The sequence below is a fragment of the Colias philodice genome, chromosome 20 (assembly GCF_061535455.1).
Source record: "Colias philodice isolate Cphi_HAF_F1 chromosome 20, ilColPhil1 Martin Lab GWU primary, whole genome shotgun sequence".
Taxonomy (NCBI): Eukaryota; Metazoa; Arthropoda; class Insecta; order Lepidoptera; family Pieridae; genus Colias; species Colias philodice.
This window is the reverse complement of record NC_143105.1, coordinates 4,675,754-4,698,354: the sequence shown is the minus strand read 5'-3', so window position 1 is coordinate 4,698,354 and position 22,601 is coordinate 4,675,754. Positions and strand designations below refer to the sequence as shown.

The 22,601-nt window shown below is 30.7% G+C and overlaps 1 protein-coding gene across 3 annotated transcripts in view; it reads right to left on the bottom strand.

The window, feature by feature from the left end:
* The window catches only part of LOC149479386 (uncharacterized), an 82,200-nt gene that overhangs the window by 42,167 nt on the left and 17,432 nt on the right, over window positions 1–22,601 (bottom strand). The window contains exon 1 of one of the 3 annotated variants that reach the window (XM_089707804.1): window positions 7,382–7,524. The exons of the other annotated variants lie outside the window; for them this stretch is intronic. The gene's annotated coding sequence lies outside the window, so the exon portion shown is untranslated. Of the gene's footprint in view, window positions 1–7,381; window positions 7,525–22,601 lie in introns of those variants that run through there. 3 annotated transcript variants of the gene reach the window in all.

The window sequence follows — 22,601 nt, the reverse complement described above, 5'->3', positions numbered from 1 at the left end:
TTAACAGTGCTTTTCTAATAATATAAATCTTCACTATATTCGTGATTTGTCCAGATAACATTTTCTAATGGTTAATTAGCGAGAGTAATATTCGAACATTCATTACTCGGATACTACGTAATATTTCATTATTTTCAATTAACAAATGTATGTTATAATTTGATCACGAATTCGCGAGATGAATTTGTATATGGTTAGATAAATGAATATATACGATGAACGTATACGAGTGTATACAGTAGGTATATTCCTGTCGATATATTTAGCAGAAACTTTTTTTTAAACGTGTTTAATAACAAAATAAATAACATGTTTTTAGAATGAATCCTTAACATTAGACGATGTCATCTAATTATACGACGCGTGTTTTTTTAAATCTAAGGTTGAAACCCAGAGGCCAGAATAGGAATTAATAATATAACAAGACACCTTTACAAGTACTATTTAGTGCTTATTTTAATAAATTAATTGTTTCCTACGATTACAGAACAAATACCCAAAGTTTATTGCAAAATTTCGAAAAAAAAGTTTGAAGGCTTTTGCTTTTATTGGTGAACCAACAATAATGATACTTTTCATTTAGTTATTTATTACACTTCATTTTACAAGCATGAATGGTTTGTCCATTCATGCTTGTAAAATGGAAAATATGTAAAATGGAATCTAATATCTAATATTATATATTTTATAGGCGAAAGTTTGTATGGATGTTTGTTACTCTTTTACGTAAAAACTACTGAACCGATTACAATGAAATTTAGCACACATATAGAGGGTAACTTGGATTAACACATAGGATAGTTTTTATCCCGGAAATCCCACGGGAACGGGAACTATGCGGGTTTTCCTTTGCAAACGCGGGCGAAGCCGCGGGCGGAAATCTAGTCCAAAATAAAGGACAATACCTACTACAAAAAGGCATCAAAATGTTAATAATATAGGCTCACATATTCAGTTATTATGAAGCCAAAACATATCATTATTTATAGCAACCCGTTATCCATGGTACGGGAACATTTTTCATTCGCATCGCATCCGGATTTGAGACCGGATAGTCAGATGACGTAATTTCCTGTCAGTCCTCTTATAAGGCTTCAAAATGTTATTAAATCGATGTTGTTGAAAACGATGGAAAGATTTTTAGTTCAATAAGCTGCTACGTTAAAGATTTATGTTATTATGAAATAAATTATAAAATAATTGGAACAATGAAATGAAAATTAAAGAAACCTACAAAGATTTTCAGTTAGTAGATACTGAACTGAATATGTAGGTACTGAAGCTATTTTAAAGATTCACCCGTCGAGGGCGATATTTTCGACTTTCGTTAATATTAAATATCTAATAAATGTATCATATGAAACATGAATAAACGTGTACGATATAATATCTAATACCTACTAATATAATAGTCTAGAATTTTCTTATATGCTTTCATATTAATAAGAATTTTGCCTTACTGCCAAGGGGCAAAACATTACCGAGCTCCTAATTAGTAACGTGTTTCTTTTCTTTATATATCGTAATGGTATAAAGATCACTAATTACCAAAAACACAGTCATTAGTACAACTATAGACACATCTATTTCCAGAAATAACAATATGCTTCTAATCCGAACACAATACATACGGAAACAAAGGCCTACTGCTTGGTAACGTTTGAATCCGAATCTACCAAATAATCCACACAATGCTTTGATTATCCGTTATTATTATATTTGGTATTGTTTTGTTGATTTCGATTTAGATTTAGTACTACGTATCTCTTGCGTTGGTAAAAGCTCTAATGAAAACTTGCAGGTAATTAATTGATGATTATGATCAATAGTAAACGTAAACTAATATACTCTGTTCTCTTATCTAAGTAGATATGAATAAAAACCAATTGTTATTTCATTTCTTTTATTTCACTACATATTTTATTAAATGACACAATTTTGTTCCTTGGGTGAAAATACATATCTAAATAAAAAAAAGCAGCAATTGTCACAAATAATCCCAGGTTATAAGTATACTCTGAAATGTTTGGTAAATTACAGTATACACTATACGTAGATTTAGACGGATCATACGAATACTGTATGCAGCTACGGACTATACTTACGGTTTATGCCAATCTTCTGTGGAGAAGTGATTTCCCTAGAGAGGCCAAGTAGTTAATATACTGGCTAAAATTCAACGGGCAGATTCAACTTCTAGTGCGGCATATTTTTTTTCTTTCCAACTTTTAAAATGAACAAGTCAATAACTGCGTTAAAAACAACCGACTTCAAACTTGCACTTGCAACATTTACAAATACAGACAAAAATGCTCATAAAATAAAAACTACTGGGCCTATCCGAATAAAATTTTTATGGGACCAATTCGACACCATCCCGCATCGAACAAAAAAAAGAATCACGTAAATCGGTCCAGAAACCACGGAGTAATCGGTGTACATACATAAAAAAAAAAACATACCGGCCGAATTGATAACCTCCTCTTTTTTTTTGAAGTCGGTTAAAAATTCCATATGTAACTGTAGGACTTTTAAAATTTTAATTAGATGTGAGTTATTGGCTATAAAAAGCCTTTTACTTGTAAACATTGAAAAAGCTGAATTGCAAATTAAAACCACTAAGGTATGAATGTGAAAATTATTTGGCAAGCATAATAAAATTCATTTACATACAAATTGTGGTGACGGTACCTCTTGCGTAAATTTTTCGGAGACAATAATTTTTTATTGTTTTCTCTCGTATACGTTTATCACGTTGATTTTTGTGTGCTTCACCATGAATACAAAATTACTGGTTTTCATGCTTTCACATACTTAAAACTACCTTATATAATACGTTTAAAATATTACCTACTTAATAATTTTGTCAAATTTAAATATACAGGGAAGTAAATAATTTGTTTAAATACTTAAAAATACAGTAAGATTGAAGAAACTTTTCGACGGAAATCTGAAAGAATTAAACACCAAGTTTTTCAAGAACATCTACGTGACTTCTACATTAACAAATTATTACAAAGGATTGTTTTAATTAGCTGTTATTATCTCGGTGCAGTAACAAAGCCAAGTGCTTAAAAACTTAAGTAAGAATAATTTTATTTGCACGGTTTATTTAAAAAATTGCGCTCAAGCTTTTTGTTTGTTCGAACTTCTCGTGAAAATATTGTGTTCAATTTTCTTTTTGCAATTACGTTTTATAATTTAATTTTAATTATGATGTAGCACAAGCGAATGAGTTGAACCTTTTTTACATTATGAGTTTTTTAATGAGATACAGTGTATGAACATAATATTATTTTGTATTATGCATGACTGTATAATGATAGCAAAAGTTTACAACACATTGTAATACACAACAAAAAATAAAAATAGTTTTTGTATATTTCACACTGAACAATAACTGTTATGAACTAAGCGCTCACCCTGACTTCTCCCGGTTTGAAACAAGAAAGCTGTGCCAAAGTGACAATTGATTTGATGTACATAAATTAGGATAGATATCGTAGCATTATTACTATGTTAATTTAGTTACGATATAGCGGGATATGATATTAATCAATTTATATTTAGGGCCGATTTTTCAATGCTTGGATAAAACTTATTCGTCGAATAATGTATAAAACTACCATTTTAAAAACGTATTCTAATTGTCCGTATTTGACAGTGTACGTGACATTTTAATATTATCGTGTAATACTTTATTGGATGGATAAGTTTTATCCAAGCATTGAAAAATCGGCCCTTAGTATAGTATTATATTATCTGTGTGCTATTAATTACACGGTAAGTATGTTTCCTGGAAGAAATGGCGTATTTTTAAGCAACTTTTATTTTCACTCATACAATGAAGAATATATAAATAAATAATAATATATACCGTGTAAACTGTAAATGTTATAATAATAATGGGAAACGTATTCTTCACTATAATTTACACATTTTAGAGGTACGTCCTAATAAAGTATTGCACGTAAAATTTGCAGATCGGTTTTTGCAGCCAATTTCTTATTTTATTGGTGACTGCAACTGGGCTAATTGAGAACTAGTTTTACTCTGCGAATTTCAAAATATTTTTATTTGAATTTGATTTTGATGAAAAATTGTAAAGTTAAAAGTAAAGTTTTAATTGGACGGTGCAATAATAATGCTATTTTTATATCTATGTGGTTTATCAATTATTTATCTAATATAAAATAATTAATTCATACTTTCTGCCACTCGTAAGTACTGAATGTAGGAATAAGTTGTATAGGTTTTGACAAAGCGGGCGAAGTCACGGGTGGAAAGCCAGTATTATATAACGTTACTTCCTAGGTTATTTCAGGCGGAAATGTGCACTCTATAAATTGATTATAGGCAATTAGATAACATAGGACGAAGACGGGTTTAATAATGTCATAGAATTTCTCATATATAATTTTCTTGCAAATTTTGCTGAAGCGACGCTTTCAGTGGCCGGTAATTAGCGGAAATTAGAAGCTTTTTCTGGTTAATATACCTTGATAAATAAGTTAACTGAATGATTGTATTTAGATAAGATATAAATACATTTAACAATATATTTATATAATGTAGGCATTGTATATACGCGTGTTATTAACTATAAATAGAAATTATATAATTAAAAAAAATATAATTAGAAAATTTTTAATAATAGAAAAGACAATTATGTTCTATATTATATGATTAAAAGCGCGCACGATGCTAAAGCCTTTCATTTTCTTTATTTCATTTATTGTGAATTATTACTATAATATAAATATTTATAGCATATGCTAGAAATGAGACGGGAAAGAAATAAGCAATTTATTGAACCTCTGCTGCATAACTTCAGAAGCTATTTATATTGTCTAAGTTAACAAATAGTGTAACAAAATGTGAACCTTGTATTCCTGTCGCCATATATTCTTCAGCATATGCAGTATATAGTATGATCCGAGATTTTCGCATACAGGTGTAAATTGGAATCCCACTAAGCCTTAGCTGTCATTTATCCGTCTCACAAGGGGTAAGTTTATGGAAATAGGTTCACATGTGAAAGTTACTCAGTGTGACTTACTATAACTCCTGTCTATATTATATTAAAGTTCCCTTATTTAATGATAACACAGGAAATATTGTTATTTAGGTACATATTACAATGTAGATTTGTTAAATATAAATTGAATAAATCCATGGTTTGGAACGCTTATAACAATCCTTAGAATAACGTTGAATTTCAGCTGATATCATAGTAACTAGCTGTGCCCCGCGGTTTTACACGCATGTCTTCGCTCCTATTGGTCTTAGCGTGATGATATTAATTATATACCCTATAGCCTTCCTCGATAAATTGACTATCTAACAATAGAATAATTGGAGCCATGATTCCTGAGATTAGCGCGTTCAAAGCAAACAAATCTTTTGAATATTAGTAAAGATAATAAAATATTAAAATAGAGCTAAACACATCTTTTCCTTCTTATGTTGATTCCATTTGCAAATGGATAGTTCTATTCATATAACAAATGCAACATATTCCTGAATATTTTATGAAACCGTAAAAGGAGAGGACACAGCTGGTGTTAAAAGGATCCATGTGGACAGAATTGCTTTTATTTACATTTTACATTATAGCCGTAAGCGGATAATTTTATTTCAAGATATATAACTATAAGGGATTGGTTTTACAGTTAGGAGGAGAAGGAAGTTATATATTATGATGTATTCACAAAATAATCAAAGGAATGTTTTTTAAATTGAATAAAATTTTACATTGTGCCTTTGAATTTGTGTTTTTAACATGAAAGAAGTTACAGAAATATTTAATTACCATTTTAATGTCCTTTCCTACCTTTATATTTTTAATTGACATAAAAGGATGCGAATAGAATATCATTATTACAATATATTGAAACAATTAATGGAAGTAATAGAATGTACTATTTATCTGATTTTACATTTTCATAAAATTACATAAAAAAGGCGAAACTGTTGACACATTTTGGCTATTCGTATGATACTATATTGATATAACTTATGCTAGGATAGCAAAATAGAATATTCCGCCCAAGAAATCCAATATCCATGAAGCAAATATGAAGTTAATTAAGCTCTTTTGTTCATAAACTTATTGTAGACCTTAGAAATATGTGGCCTTTATATAAATAACTAACTGTCCCGGCAAACGTTGTTCTGCGTTACTCTTATCACTTAGGCGCGGGTCAGTATGAGAAATAGATGTTACGATATGGACAGAAAATTTCATGAGAGTGGGTCCGGCCGTTTTGAGGAATATAGTAACTAACATTGCGACACGAGAATTTTATAATATACTAGCTGTGTCCAACGTTTTCACCCGCATTGCTCCGCTCCTGTTGGTCTTAGCGTGATGATATATAGCCTACTAGCTTCCGCCCGCGGCTTCGCCCGCGTGGTGTTTTTTCGCAATAAAAGTTAGCCTATGTTCTTTCTCAGGGTCTAAGAGCGTAGACGCACTATGCGGGTAGCCGTCCGGCTGACCGCAAGCACAATTATGTACGTAATATTCATTTCTATGCGCACTGTGCGGTCTGCGGTAGCCGCATTTGGCGCTATTTTTTTCTCGAGATAAACGTTTGATTTTGTCACGATAAAAGTGGTTTATCGCAGATAAAACCAAAACTAAAAGTAATTACACAAAATGCTCTGACAAATATCTTGCAAATGTTTTAATATAATTGTTTATGAAAAAAAAATCATAATAAGTATTACCATGTCAAGTAGAAAACGTAAAAGTGTGAAAATTAGAGCTAACTTGGTGATTTTTTTTTATCGAGTAAATTTTAATATTTTATGTTTTTGATTAAACAGAATCGTTGAACATATCATCTAGTTTGATATATATTTTATTTTTTAGATTTGGTCTTGCATATTACACGTATCATCTAATAGATGATTGGTTATTTTGCTTTATGCGCCCCCTTAATAAAGTTTCGCGTTGACATAAATGTGTGTTTCGTTCCCAACTTCAAGACAAAGTAATTACTTTCAAGATATTAAATGTGAGTACATTTCTGCGCTTTGAACTTTATAATATTAGTGTTACTTGCAATATTATACCTTGAGAAGTATTAAGTATATATTTTTTTCTGGGATTAAATAGATTAAAAACTTTAATCAAGAAAGTAGACGAGCAAGACATTTCTTATTAACGTAATGCGAAGTCATCTATTATATTATTATCTAGTTTATCTTATATCTACTGACTATTAATATGGAGTGAATTATTTTAAATTACTGTAAAAATTTGATATCTCGGCTCTACTTTTACTTCAACTATTATCAAAAAGTACGATGATGTGGATCACTTTAACGATACTTATTTAAAATTCCTCAAAAATAAAGACCAAAGTATACTCACTCGCTGTCTCCAAACTTTAAAATTTCCGTCCAAAACTTTATTATAGGAAAAATATCCCGAAAAATCACTAGACTAAAACGCGGACATTTTTGGCAAATTACGTATTTTCCACACAATTGCGACACACGTCTTATCCCAGTGGAATCTTGGCATCTACTGGTGTGAAACATGCATTTCCCTAGTAACTGAAAAGCTCATATAGTCTTCCAGCAGAAAACAGCTTTGCGGTTATTATACTAAGACTGCAGTTTGTGAATTAAGTTTTACGAAAGTGTTACGTAAACGTAAACCTATTTGTAAGTTTTCTGTAACAAACACAAACTCATTTTATTTAATGAACTTGTTATCAATATAAAAAATTCAATAACAAAAAACAATGATGTTTCAGTTTAATGAAAGAAATGCCTTGTTTATAACATTCCGTCTTATGTTCAACAGTAATATCTCCTTCGTACATGTCATCTACACTAATATGATAAAGAGGAAAACTTTGTTTGTTTGTTTGTTTGTTTGATTGTAATGAATAGGCTCATAAACTATTGGACCGATTTTAAAAATTCTTTCACCATTCGAAAGCTACATTATCCACGAGTAATATAGGATAGGTTTTATCCCGGAAATTCCACGGGAACGGGAACTATGCGAGTTTTTCTTTGAAACCGCGGGCGGAGCCACCGGCGGAAAGCTAGTTTATTATATAGAAAGCCTTTTAATGAATGCATCCATAATGCATCTTATTATTTCATGTTAACATAGGTCTACAGAAAATAAAATAAATTACATCAAAATAACTGCCCATACAAAGTTATGATAATAACATCAATCCCGGAAAAAATAGTTTGACACGACGTTAATCCTCTGTTCTATCAAGGGTTAGTTTAGAAGTTGGAAAATGATGGTCATTTGCAAACTTTTACGATCAGTTAGCATGCCCTCGTTACCGTAAAACATCAGGGTTCAAACCCTTTTGAGCGTGAGATAAATTTCAAGAGCTCATTTTCATGTGAGACTTGCCGCTTCTCTAAGTGTGTGCTTAATAACTTGTCTTGGATGGTAAGTTCTCTTTTTGAAGCGAACTTTAATTAAGAAACGGGCAGTGTAAATATGGTACGAATGTTGTGTTGATTTTTTTACGCAAAAGAAGTATAAGTGCGGATTTCAAAGGAAATTGTGAATGAGACATGTTAGATAAGAAAAAAAAACAGGACATTTCTTACGTTGAGTGAGAATCGGTTAATTTACGATAATTTCAAGTATTTTAGAGTGTTGATTTTAGTCTGGAAGTCTATCTGTGACTCAAACTCTATTTTTTATTGAAACTATGATTATTAGAAATTTTCTTACAAAAATGTACATAAATTTTTATGTCTCCGTTCCTATATCAGATGTTTTGTTCAACGTTACACCAAATACGGTCATTTCCATCCTCAATTACGTACAATTTAATACGTAAAAAGTATATTACAAAATTGCTTACTCGGAAACGAGCAACATTGCAGGCACAGAGAAAAAAAATGTGTGCGTGTACTAGTACACACGTAAGAAGTGAAACTTCTTTATGTCCTTATTTTTCAAAAAATAATTTACTATATACAATATTAAAGAAATACGTTAGTCACACGCTCGTCGCTACCTACTTAAATATTTACACCGGCCGCTGCTGCAACTCGCTCGCTTCGCTCGCTCGGCTCGTGCGGCAGTTCAAAAGTTAACCTAAGATGCTCGTCGCTTCGCTCCTCGCTACCTATTTACATATTTACACCGGCTGCTGCTGCAACTCGCTCGCTTCGCTCGCTCGGCTCGTGCGGTAGTTCAAAAGTTAACCTAAGATGCTCGTCGCTTCGCTCCTCGCTACCTATTTGAATATTTACGCCGGCCACTGCCGCGACTCGCTCGCTTCGCTCGCTTGGCTCGTGCGGTAGTTCAAAAGTTAACCTAAGATGCTCGTCGCTTCGCTCCTCGCTACCTATTTAAATATTTACACCGGCCGCTGCTGCAACTCGCTCGCTTCGCTCGCTCGGCTCGTGCGGTAGTTCAAAAGTTAACCTAAGATGCTCGTCGCTTCGCTCCTCGCTACCTATTTAAATATTTACACCGGCCGCTGCTGCAACTCGCTCGCTTCGCTCGCTCGGCTCGTGCGGTAGTTCAAAAGTTAACCTAAGATGCTCGTCGCTTCGCTCCTCGCTACCTATTTGAATATTTACGCCGGCCACTGCCGTTTTCAGCTTATAAAGGATTTCGACTTAGGCGGATTTTGATTGGACAGAGAGTTTGAGGTTTATTCTTATAAATTTTGAATTCATAAAATTATAATTGAACACCTGACACCAATCAAGCAAACACGTGTTTACGTGAGTCATAGATTTATTATCGTATACTCCTAAAATGTTTTCTAAGAAACAATAGTGTACTTACATTGTCGGCACGTTCTTAAAGTCGGTAACTTATTTTTGTTCGAACAATAGAGGTAATAAATTCCTAATGATCAAGTTGTAAAGGTTGTAAAATAAAAAATATTCTATATTAAAACGTATATATAATATGTGCGTCATTAATTTCTGACTGTTTCGAAATTTGGTGCAAAATAAAATAGTGTGTAAATAAAATTTGTAAAAAATCAATAAAATAAAACAATTGAGTAAAGATCTATAGGCATATTATGTATGTATTTATACAAGATATGTATATTATATATTTATACAGGGAACTTCTCAACGTGTTATCTATGAAATTATACTTTTACTCAATTGTTTAATTTTATTTACACACTGTTTTATTTTGCACCAAATCTCGAAACAGTCAGAAATTAATGACGCACATAGTACATAATATATACATATTAAGACAGAGGTTAAGCTTAAATAACTTGAAAAATAAATAACATGATCACGCCCACGTGTTGGTGTTTTAAAAAATTCAATCAAAAACTGAGGTTAACTTTAAATACAATTTTAGAAAAATAAATACAACAATCAACATTCAAGTATTAGAAAAAATTGATACCATAATTCCACCCACGTGTTAGTGTATTGAAAAATACAATCAAAAAGTGAGGTTAATCATAAATAACTTAGAAAAATAAATACCATTATTACACCTAAGTATTAGAAAAATAGATATAATTACTTATTTACTTTTTTTAGAAATTCACTGGAATTAGAATTAAAACAAACCCTTTGATTTTGCTGATCACTTTAATATAACATGTATATAGTCACGAGTACGGCGTAACGCAAAAATGTAACGCGCGCGGCGTAACGCAAAAAATGTAACGCGCGCGGCGTAACGCAAAAAATGTCTCACAAAATTTTTGTCCACCCCCGATAAAGAAGTTTCACTTCAATAATTTCATGGGAAAATTCAATTAAAATTCAAATGAAATGGCAGAGCCACTCCTAATATGGGAACCTTTTAACTCAGTTGAAAGGTATTCATTTTGTAGGATTATGTGGAAGATGCAGTAGATTTTATTCGCATTTCTGATTTATTTTAACTGTATTTCTGAGTAATGCGGTGCTTTCTAGCGAAGGATTTGATTGGATTGGAGAAATATTTCACAATATTAATGTTACATAGAAAATGCATATGTACGTGTATGTTTTGTAATATTATCAGCAAATGAATACATAGTAATAATCTGATAAGAGGGAATGATAATGGAGATTGATAAAAATCTGATGGCAATGGATACGATTTTATTGTAGGACAGAAAAGCTTGCATCTTGTATGAAATGGAATAATTGCATGTTAAAAATCTCTTGAAACCTTAGGTGTACGAACATGACCCAATTACTAGGAAGAATGCTCAACCGCTATAATACAGAAACTTTAATTACTTTGTTGTTTAAATTTTTAAACGGTTTAATATTTTACGTTTATATGATGGGAAATAATATTAACAATAACTCCAATTCATACAAAATTTTGTGCATGCAATTTTTTGTCTATAACGAATAAAAATAGTTTCTTAATCTGCTCCAAACCCCACTTAATAAATACTCTTACTTTACCGTAGTATGTTCAATAACTAACTATATATTTATTTACACTGAAAATTTAAATCATCTACCTACAGATGAATACGAGAATTTCGTCTTTGTTTGTTCAATTCCAATCAAAATTCCTTGATCAGTAATTCGTGATCAAATACCAACCAACGTTACAAAACACATGCGAATCAAATTAATTTGAAAGCCTTTTAAGTTTTAACGAATAGAAAATAAAACATTCAGTGAACCGACCTAAATAGAACAAATAGTTGTTTTAATTTCCGTACGTATTTGATTGTTAAAATTATTTGAATGCTTTGTTATTTATTTATTTATTACTCTTTAATAAAACTATACATGGGAAACTTATTACATATATACAGAGAAAAATACGCTACGTTTATTAAGCGGCCTTATCACTTAGAGGTGATCTCTTCCAGGCAACCAGGGCAAAAGGTTTGAAGCTTAATAAAATTAATAACCTTATTACTTAGAGGTGAACTATTCCAGGCAACCTGGGTAACAAGCTTAATAAAATTAATAAAAAGTTACTGCAATTTTTCGTCTATCATATAAAATTTTATTAACGGGTCACTGTTTTGAATCTGCAGCACCGCACTGCAGTTTTTAAAATATGTTCTCATCTTTAATTCATTGCTTATAACTTATAACTAGTATTAAATGTAGAGCGTTAGCATTTAAATTGGATAAACAATTTTATGTGTGTTTTTCGCCTGTGTTTTTAGTTTATAATTATAATATAAAAATCTCCTTATACTTTATAAATGCATTTTATCTGCATTTTCTATGCGTAGTAATGACCAAATCGCTATAAATTATTTCATTTATTAATGTTTCAAATAAGACAATTGCTTGCTATGTAACTGTTAGTCAAATATACCTAAGTCTTATCTTTTCCCTAACTTTCTTTTGTTATCTATTATATTACATAAGAATTAGAAAAGCACGTTTTAACCATCTATCTGCTATCGATTATAAACTGCCTCAAGACCATCCCAACTTCTTTGAACTTGTGGAACAAAGGGGCATTAACATCTTTGAGGAGACTGCACTAGTTCTTCGTAATACTTCAACTATGACGATTTCTATAACTTTGTGTACATGTTATACAACTTTAATGGGATGATAATTAAAATAATATTTTACCTGTACTTATATTTTATACGACTTTTGTATTAAATTTCCCTTACATTGTTCAATTTCATTCCTAGATTTATTATTTGCGAACAAGCCCAAATAATTATCAACAAATCATATTTATAAATAGTAAACGCTTTTACGTAAATTTCGATCTAGAACGTCATCTGCTTCTTCTTATAAAATTCTCGTGTCACAATGTTAGTTACCAAACTACACCGATGAACTACACCGTGCATATTAGGTAGATATTCTGAGAATCGGTCAAAATCTATTTTTCACATATCTAAGGGATAAGAGTAAGGCAGAATAATGTTTGCCGGGACAGCTAGTAATGATATATTATAATCTAAATAAGGTTTATAATATCCTATAATTTACGATATACTCTTTACATATATTCTGCTATAACAGTCTATTATGTAATGGCATTAAGGATTTATTAAAGTGAATAACGGCCGATTAGAATATTCTCACACAAGATGGGGTCTAACATAATTTGTGAAGATGTTTGCTAAGGACACCAAGCTTGCATACGCTAGTAAAGTGAGGTCCTTGTTAAAAGGGTGTTAACATGATGTCGTTAAATGTTCATCATGCTTGGACATAATATTAAACTTTGATGTTTCAGCGTTAAATACGTGTTTTAGGCCGAGTAAAATAGATATTCGTTGACATGAGATTGGATATTGAATTTGTATACAAAAAAACCTTTAAAATAACTGGAAATTAGCTTTTGAATAGTGGATGTGTATATTTAATTTTTTTTTGAAATGAATAGAAATAATGCCATTTCAGATGTACTATTCATATTTATTTACTAACATACCTACAAAGAACAGGATTTTTTCCTGTCTATTCACTTTTCGTACAAAATATATATTATGTATGTATACCTATTTTGTACTCCCAATACAAACTATTTACATAATAACACGGAAAATCAAGACGTTCCACAAGAATATTTGTTCCCGCAACATCAATTCGACGCAAAACGATGAGCAAACAAAGATGCTTCAACACAAAGGCTGATTGCTTTGAAAATCTGTTCATCAAAGCGTTGCAATGCTTATAATAGCAGGAAATTGGAATATTAAGATTCAGCAGAATTAATACGAACTTTTTGTTAACACTCTGGGTTGTTAACGCATTTAATAGAAACAAAAGAAATGGCGCGAAATTAAACAGTGAGCCGAATTTTTGTGAATAACTAATTTGAACAACAAATGTGATAAAATGCTCGTGATATTTTAATTGTAGCATTTTCTGTGATTAACTTGTCTTTATAACATGTTGTGTTTTTATACCTTTTGTTTTCTTATAAAGAAATTAGAATGTAGGTTACCTATACCATATACAATGCCTATACAAATATGTGTTTCTGAATAAAAAGTTTTCTATTTTGGTTTATCAATCTACTAAGGAATGATTTCTTTGTTCAAATAAATAGGTAAATTATATTATATTCATTCATGTATAAGTGATTATATGAATATAAACAAATCTGAATTTTCTGTAAAAGAGAAATTGAATGACTAAGTCCCAAACTTACTTATCCAATCGAACGGTCTATGTTTTAATTATTTTATGAAAATTTACATCGCATGTTCCAATCGTATCTTCAGCACATATTCATCATCTCTCGCCAATTCTGTTGAATCCCGTCATATAAAACATTTACCGTTTCCATAGGGCATCATAAAACATGAGTACTAACATTATTATAAGCGTTGAATGTTCGGGTCAAGCACACGACCCACATTGAGGCACTTGTAACATACACTTCACTACACTTATTATTTTTAATTAAATTCTATGAAGAACGAGCGCGGATATAGTACCACCTGAGTCTGATAATTATTCATAGTACATATGCAATGTGCAGCTTTTATTCTCGCTTTGAAGATGTAAAGGTAAAAGTATTATTAACAGTATTGTACATTTACATACTGGCATTAATACGTATAATAATTGATGATACTTAGATACTTTCCTATAACCAATAGTTCAAGAGAAATAAAAATGAAATACTTTTTAAATCGATGTATTTTAGATAATGAGGTAGGTGTGTATGTGTAGTAAAGTTCCGGAATATTTAAATAAATCATTTTATATAAAACGTTATTTAATATGGGCTCGCTACCCTTTACTTTTGTTCAAACTTATTTTTGTTAGAAAGGGATCCGATGATGTAAGTTTTTGCTTCACAATAGAAATGACGATAATAAGTTCACCTCATATTTATTTAAAAAATGGTTTCTACCAAATTCTATTTAAAAATTCCTTTTACACTTCTAGTTTATTGGGCACTTTCATTTTAACTAAATAAAAGATGAGAATGAAAATAAAAGAGATTACTCAGCATTACCCTCGTCAGTCTTGTTTTAGACCTGATTTAAAGAAGATTCATCTTAATCTCGCATTTATTCGACCCTCTTGAATTTATTAAGACTCCGTTCTCAACAGCTATCGAATAGACCTCGAAATATCAATGCCTACTTCACGTTTGTAAAAGCAGAACTGTTTTCATCGAGATGCTGAAAAGAATTCTCAATTTTCTTTGTGTCGTGACGTTCCATTGAAAACGGAGGAGCCATGATGCAAACGGAATGTCATACAAACTTGCAAGGTAATAAAAGCGAAGATAGAAGCTAGATATAATATTCTTTAATTCCGTATGAAATGGGGACTTAGTTGTAAAAAATATATGGTTCGAGACTGGCTGAACGTGCAAAAATTAATGTGGAGGAAAGTATCGTGGAAAACTGCATGGCGCATTGCAAATGTCGTTGCTTCCTTAATTTTATATGTCTTTGAACTAGATTCAGCATGATTTCAGAAAAAACAAATATAGAGACGAAAGCTCCACTTACTGTTATGAACATTTATTTCTACAGAACGTTTCTTTAAATATGCAATTTTAGATAATTACCTGTAGATATAAACTTTGTAATTTGTATCTGAACTCAATTATTGCTATGTTTAGTTTGTAGATTATCATCTATATTAAGTCTAATAGATAACATGACTTTAATACATTGGAAATTAAAAGTATTATCATTTATTTAGTTGACATTCCATGTAGGTAGAGTATACACTATACATATTATATTATTTTTAAACAATTTAGTTTTTATTTAATAAAGTATAAATAATTTTTATTTTATTCATCATCATTGTTAAAACACTTGAAAGCAAATAATATGACAATTTGGGAGCCAAAACCACACCCGCTACATATGGGCTGGGCGGTGTCCGTAATTGCGAATATAGCCTGATAGTATTCAATGATATGTTTTTAACCGACTACGTCTGAAAGAGAGATAAATTTTACGTATTTTTTATAACTTGATAATGTCTGTTAATTCAATTCCTTTTAAATATTATCAAGTCCACTTTCTAAATATTTAATAATCTGTGGATGTCTTACAGATAGATTGGATATATGTTTTACGTTATATAGAAGAAAACAACATTTTCTTTTTAACAACGGTCGGGTTATCGTTACTTAGAGGTATATTTAGCCTTAAGTATTAAATATTCAATACGCAGATATGAAGGTTGTACCACAATTGTTGAAAGTTCGGGCAAACGGACTTAGTACAGAGACTACAATAGGGATTATATTGATATTGACTGGGTTGGTCTATATCACCAGAAACCTCTTGACTATTTAGTTTAACATGGTTTAGTATAATTTGATCCCAATAAGGTTTCTCTGAAGTGTTCTAGATAAACATGGCTGCCTGAAAATGTCTTTAAAAGTTTATTTGTTTTTATTATTTTACCGTATGGTACCGTGGTTTTTGGGTGCCTCAGCTTTGGGTGTTATAGGCTTTATATGTACCACAAACGACGCTAGTCACAGATAAAACATACCTTAATATAGAATATTCATATACTTCTATTTTTACAGTATTATCGAAATTTTCTCGTAATTTTTTTCAATCTTAGTGACGATTCGTAAACGAGAGAGTTTAGTGGTTGTTGTTCATGAGCAATGGATTCTGTTTGCGTGATTTTGGCAATCGGTCAGCTATTGTTACGCCTTACGCATTGTCAGCAAAATTGCTTGTTGTTATCCTCGTTAAGGATTACCCAAATGTTTGTACACAATTTTTCTATTTAATTAAATTTATACCATCATGCACCTATAAGCTTGACATTGCAATTTTAATATCGTCTGAACGAAATGAAACATAAGCATAAGTTGCAGATGTATAACAACGTTCTGTGATAACAACCCTTACAATGATGGCCAAAGGTCATTCATAGTTTGAAATGACGAGGAAATGTTAATATATTAAATTATGATAATTTTCATAAGCTTGACGCTTTCTTAAGCTATACCGAGATTTGAAATTTGAATAAAGTCATGCACATTATGATAAAAAAGCAAGCAAAGAGGACTTTAGATCTTATTTCATGGAAAACCTTGGTTGTCAAGTAAAAACAGAAAGAAAATTTATACTGTATGAAAATGAATTTCACTTTATATAAGTAATTGAAAGTAGTTTCTTGCACTAAAATATTCTTTATTTCTAGTTTCCTTGTCATAAAGAGATTTGAATTTGGATTCCATTTTAAATAAAATAGAGAGGAAAGATTTAGACGTGTGGTTTTCTGCCATTTCTCCAACCTATACGTTTAATGAAAATGATATACTGAAGTAAAAACGTAACTTCATTAATCATTTTATGACAGAATATTCTCGATTCTAGTAGAACATTATAACGAAAAAGAAAGAATTTACGAGCGATAAATTAAAGTTTTGATATAAGAGAGTTTATACCAACGATGAATCGTATTTTTTAGCTAATAAAGACTAGCATATTGAATACAGTTAAATAGGTGTATCAAATTTACCTTCTATAAGCTGATTGGAAATTAGATCAAGTATACTCAGGTTGAATTTCGGCTATGTGCGTCTAAATTGTTGTGGTAAAATCAATAACTCGGGGCTAGTGACCGACAGGCACGCGATTGATAAATCAAAGTCAATTTGCTTTACCTAAGTACACATACAATAAATTCATAACACTAAAAGTGATATGAAAAAATGGATACATTTTGTAAAATTAGGGCGCTTAACATTCAGGTACAAATTACAATATTATAGTATATTATTATTAGTCTGTGATATTATGTTATTTTAACTCCTATTATCACTATAGCTTTTATTATGATTAGTGATTACTAGTATATAAAACATATTTATATTTGTAACTGTGGAATAATTTCTGATTTATTGAACGTTAGTTTTTTGACTCACTAGAAAGTTGAAGAAAATGAAGCTTTTTAAAAAGGTGGCCACACTTTTTATTATTCGATGTGTTAGGAAAACTTATTCCGTAATACGTCCTTACATCTTACATCATAGATAGGAAAGGATAGTTAGTGCACAGTTATACAATGAATATGTAACGAGTGAGATAATCAAAGTACAAAATGTAGTAGTGACACACTTGCGAAAACTAAAGGAATAGCTAATGAGAGCTGAATTATGTAAATTCGTAGGTGCACGTTGCGATTCAAATAAATTCACACATTTAATTAAATTATCCTTAGTTGTTAATTAAACCTATATACTAAAATAGAAGAAACTCATGTCATATGTCTAAATAGAACATTAAAGCGCGTCACACACGGTGAAGATACTATAATATTTTATCTTAAGATACTGTAATATTTTATATTACAGTATCTTAAGGTATCCGGTATCAGCGTTCTGACCATCATTTTTCTTTTTGTCATTGCGTACTAAGACCCCTGTAGAACCGCCATCCTGTTAGAAATGACCCACAAAATTTCGGGTCAGTAGTAACAGGATGGCGGTTCTACAGGGGTCTTAGTACGCAATGATAAAAAGAAAAATGATGGTCAGAACGCTGATACCGGATACCTTAAGATACTATAATATAAAATATTACCGTATCTTAAGATAAAATATTATAGCATCTTCACCGTGTGTGACGCGCTTAATTGTCGACAGCTTATCCGCACAAATTACACCGTACATATTTTCGGATATCATTCTATTACCTAATACTATAATTTTAATACAAAGATATTTTAATGATACGTCATTGATTCAATATAATATTTTATAGAATTCCTATATTATAATGTTATCCTGTTCGTTACGAAGACAGTTTTTAATATTACAAAGTGGGATGCCATCTTGAATCCGATTGTGCCATAGTACAATTATTATTAATATAGTGTCATTAGATCATATTGTTTAATCACAATTATGTACGTGGACATATGTAATTGTAAGGAAATTAATTTTGTAATTTGTAAGTGGGTATAGGAGCCTCCAAGGACCGCGTTATGTACATTTTTATAGACATCTACTATTAATGAAAGTAGGTATTACTAGAACGGGATACATTAGCAAAATTAGTATCATTTCCAGTTACTGAAATGTAATTGTTACCTGTACATATTTTCATATTTTTCGTTGTATAATGAACAAAAACAGACATTAATTAATAGGCTCTACATCCCGCATACCACTTCACGAAGCAGTTTTAATGAGCTTTGTGTAAACTCAGATAATACTGACAATGTGCGGCTTTAAAAGCTGATAATTTTCCAAAATGAGGCTATAATGAACAACATTCGCGTCTTGTGGAAGGACGTTGGTAATGAGGTGGTTTGTGTACGAAAATATAAAATTTTGTGGAAATGGAAACGAATAATGCTTCAACGTTTACAATGGCTATTTCGAAAGTAGTTCTAGATAATTGAAAAAGTGGCGTGGAAATGCATCATTGATATTAACAGTCGTTTAAAAATTAAAATATAAAACTTAATACATAAAAGGGAAACTTAATTTACGGATATTCCTAGTTCATAGTTGGCATAATTTGAAAAATTAAATAAAGTAAAGTTTAATGAAATAGTACGATTTCAACAAATGTTTTACCCATTTTTGCCAGATGGCAAGAAAAACATTAATTGTTGAAGAGCATACAAAGAAAGGAAGATTCCTTCGTTTGATCCCCCTCTAATTTGACACACACCTTACAGCTGTCAAAGTTCCTTCACAGAATTTGCGAGAGCATGTGCGTTTATTTCTTCAAGTGTACGGAATATGACATATTTCTCAGTTAAAGTTTCTTCCTCCTCTAATATTATATTCCCTTCGTACGTATTTAACAAACTAAAGTAGGTACTTATTAATTTTACCAAAAATACATAGTTACGTTTGGTGAAATAGAAATGTAAAGAAAGAGAAAAATTGAGTTCTAAAATGATATTAACTTGCCGAATTTACGATATATAAAACTAGTAATCGCTATTATAATGTACATTTAACAATATAGGTACAATATATTATATACTCCTTAAATAAATAAATTATAATTAATGTTACATTATGTTGATTCTGATAAACTTTATTATGCCTTTAGTTTAGTTTATAAACTGAAATTAGATGTTATAATTCTCTTGGGTACTTAATATTTTATATTTAAGCCGGTGTTAAAATGATAAATGTAAACAGTTATATTGTGGTTATATCTTATATTTCGTAGGATTTATTTAGTTTTATTATACGAGTAGGATCACTTTTATAGCACAAGAGTAAATAAGTTATTTTTACGATTCAAGATATTTTTTCTCAAAAGATTAGGTACATTTGAATCACTTACAGAGAAATATATTTTTTTTACAATCATGTTATCTCGCTTAGCGTTAATATAACAGCGTTTTTTATTATCTTATTACCCATACAATAAAGTAATTCCGTTTTAAATTCCTTTAAATCCGAGATAATACAATACGCATTAAACCCCTTCTATAGATATAATCTGTGCTGAGTGTGAGCAAATCTTAATTACGTAGAATTGCTGGATTCAATGCATTTAATGAATATTGATCAATGCAAGTTAATTAGATGATAGGAATCAAGTGAAGCACTCACTAATTGTACGAGCAAACGCCTGTTTCATGCAGTTTCAGTTCTATTCATGTTCTTAATTGAATCCCTGCTATTATAAAATTGTGGTGTGTGAATAACTGAATAGTGAAAGGTTGACGTAAAATAAATTCTGTAGAAGACTATATAGAATATATTTTACTTTCATGCAGTAATTTTGATGATTTTTGCATTGTTTTTGTTTCAGCCAGAATGAAGCCTGTAGTACTTCACTATTATTCCTATATGTTATTGTGCAAAAAACATGCCTAATCTCTCACTGTAGGATCTGTAGGTATACCTAAATTGGCACTAACTACATGTGCTTTACAACCAAAATTGGTAACCCCGATGGGTCAGAATTCTATTTCGGCCTGGTAGAGCCAATATAAGTAAGAAAACGATGAATTGTTAACTGCATTCATTCGCACCTGTTTCTACTGTGATGTTTTCTACTGTGATGATGCTAAATCATACTGCATAACAAGACATAAAAGGATAGATAAGAGTTCTATTATGAGCGACTTTTCTTACTTAGTATTTACAATATGTTGGAATTAACCACATTAGAGGTCATTTTTATTAAACTTTCTAAACAATACATAACTACTAACATTTACAGAAGATAATATAATATCATAAAGGGGTAATTGTTACCTATGGATTTTACAAGTTTAGAAATAATCTTACAAATAATAGCCTATAGCGGCATGTTATGGCGGCATAGGTCAATCATCAGCTAAGCTAACTTTGATAGCTTAGAAATAAAGAAAATAAATTTTGTCTAAATCGATCGAATAAATGCTACCATATTATCCACTTATTCTAAGCACCTATAATTGGAGGTTCTATCAGTTTACTTCGTTAATCATTCAGCTATTGTGTTTTACATATGGTATGTATGAGAAGTAGGTACTAAGCAGAGGGAAACGATCGCTTTAATATAGGCCTTGATATTATCGATTACTTTCGTATAAATAAATAATTATCTTCTCAATTGCTATTCTAACTATTAAATATCATATTTTAATTGAATAATTCGCCTGAAAGTATTATCTACAATTTGAAAATTTAACTGATACTACGAAATGCTTGTAGTAAGTACCTACTAATGTTACTAATGTGGTGTTATCCAAACCATTACATGCTCATTTTAATTTATTGAAACAATCCCCTTGGTGCTGAAAATTTATTATGCCTACTAAGTTATCATGTTTATTATTTGTTAAATTAATAAGAGATTACTCAGGTACCATAAAAATACATTCTAAGTTCCTTTAAACTTTTTAACTCCTGCTAGGTATATCACATTGAATTAATAGGAAGTTTGTATCTAAAGTACGTTCATATAACAAAATTTAAATTAAGAATTATTCAAAAAGGAGAATGACCAAGGGTGGTATCGGTAAAATTTTAGTTGTGCCCAATGGTTGTGCCACGTATTTGTGATATTGTTAATTCCTATTGCACGCCTCATAAGCGAAGCGTTGAGGTGGGTACTACTGTCACTTCGCGCAAAACATCTGATTTTTCAAACTTAAAATGTCTTTATGTATCATACATTGCACTTGTAAGATAATACATACACACACATATTAAGAAAAAACACTATTTTTAACGTTCATGATATTTTTGATGTCATTTTTGTTATTTAAACTAGTTAAAAAACAGTTTAAAAAAGTTCTGTCTTGGATGTCCGTGTGTCTGTATGTGCGGATCCTTTTTCTTGTTAACACGATAGCGACCGAAATACTTTACTAATCGAGTCTTTTTTTTTCTCTTAAGCTTGAGTATGCTCAGGAATAGAACCCTTTCATTTTTCAGGGTCTGATTCGATGTGGTTTAATTGTTATTAAATAAACAAAAATAATAATTAATAAATATTTATTAAAAAAAAATTATGAGGCGTGCACTTTTGGATTTTCCAAATTATTTGTATTTATAATGATCATATGTATCATTAATAAGTCTTAATTATACCGGATAAATTGAAATAATAGTAAAAGTTTGTGTTTTGAATCATGTATGACCTATGACCTATGGAATCGGTAAAATACTAGTTGTGTCACGTGTTCGTGATATTGTTAATTCATATTTGTATTTATAATGATCATATTTATCACTATTAAGTCGTAATTATACCGAATAA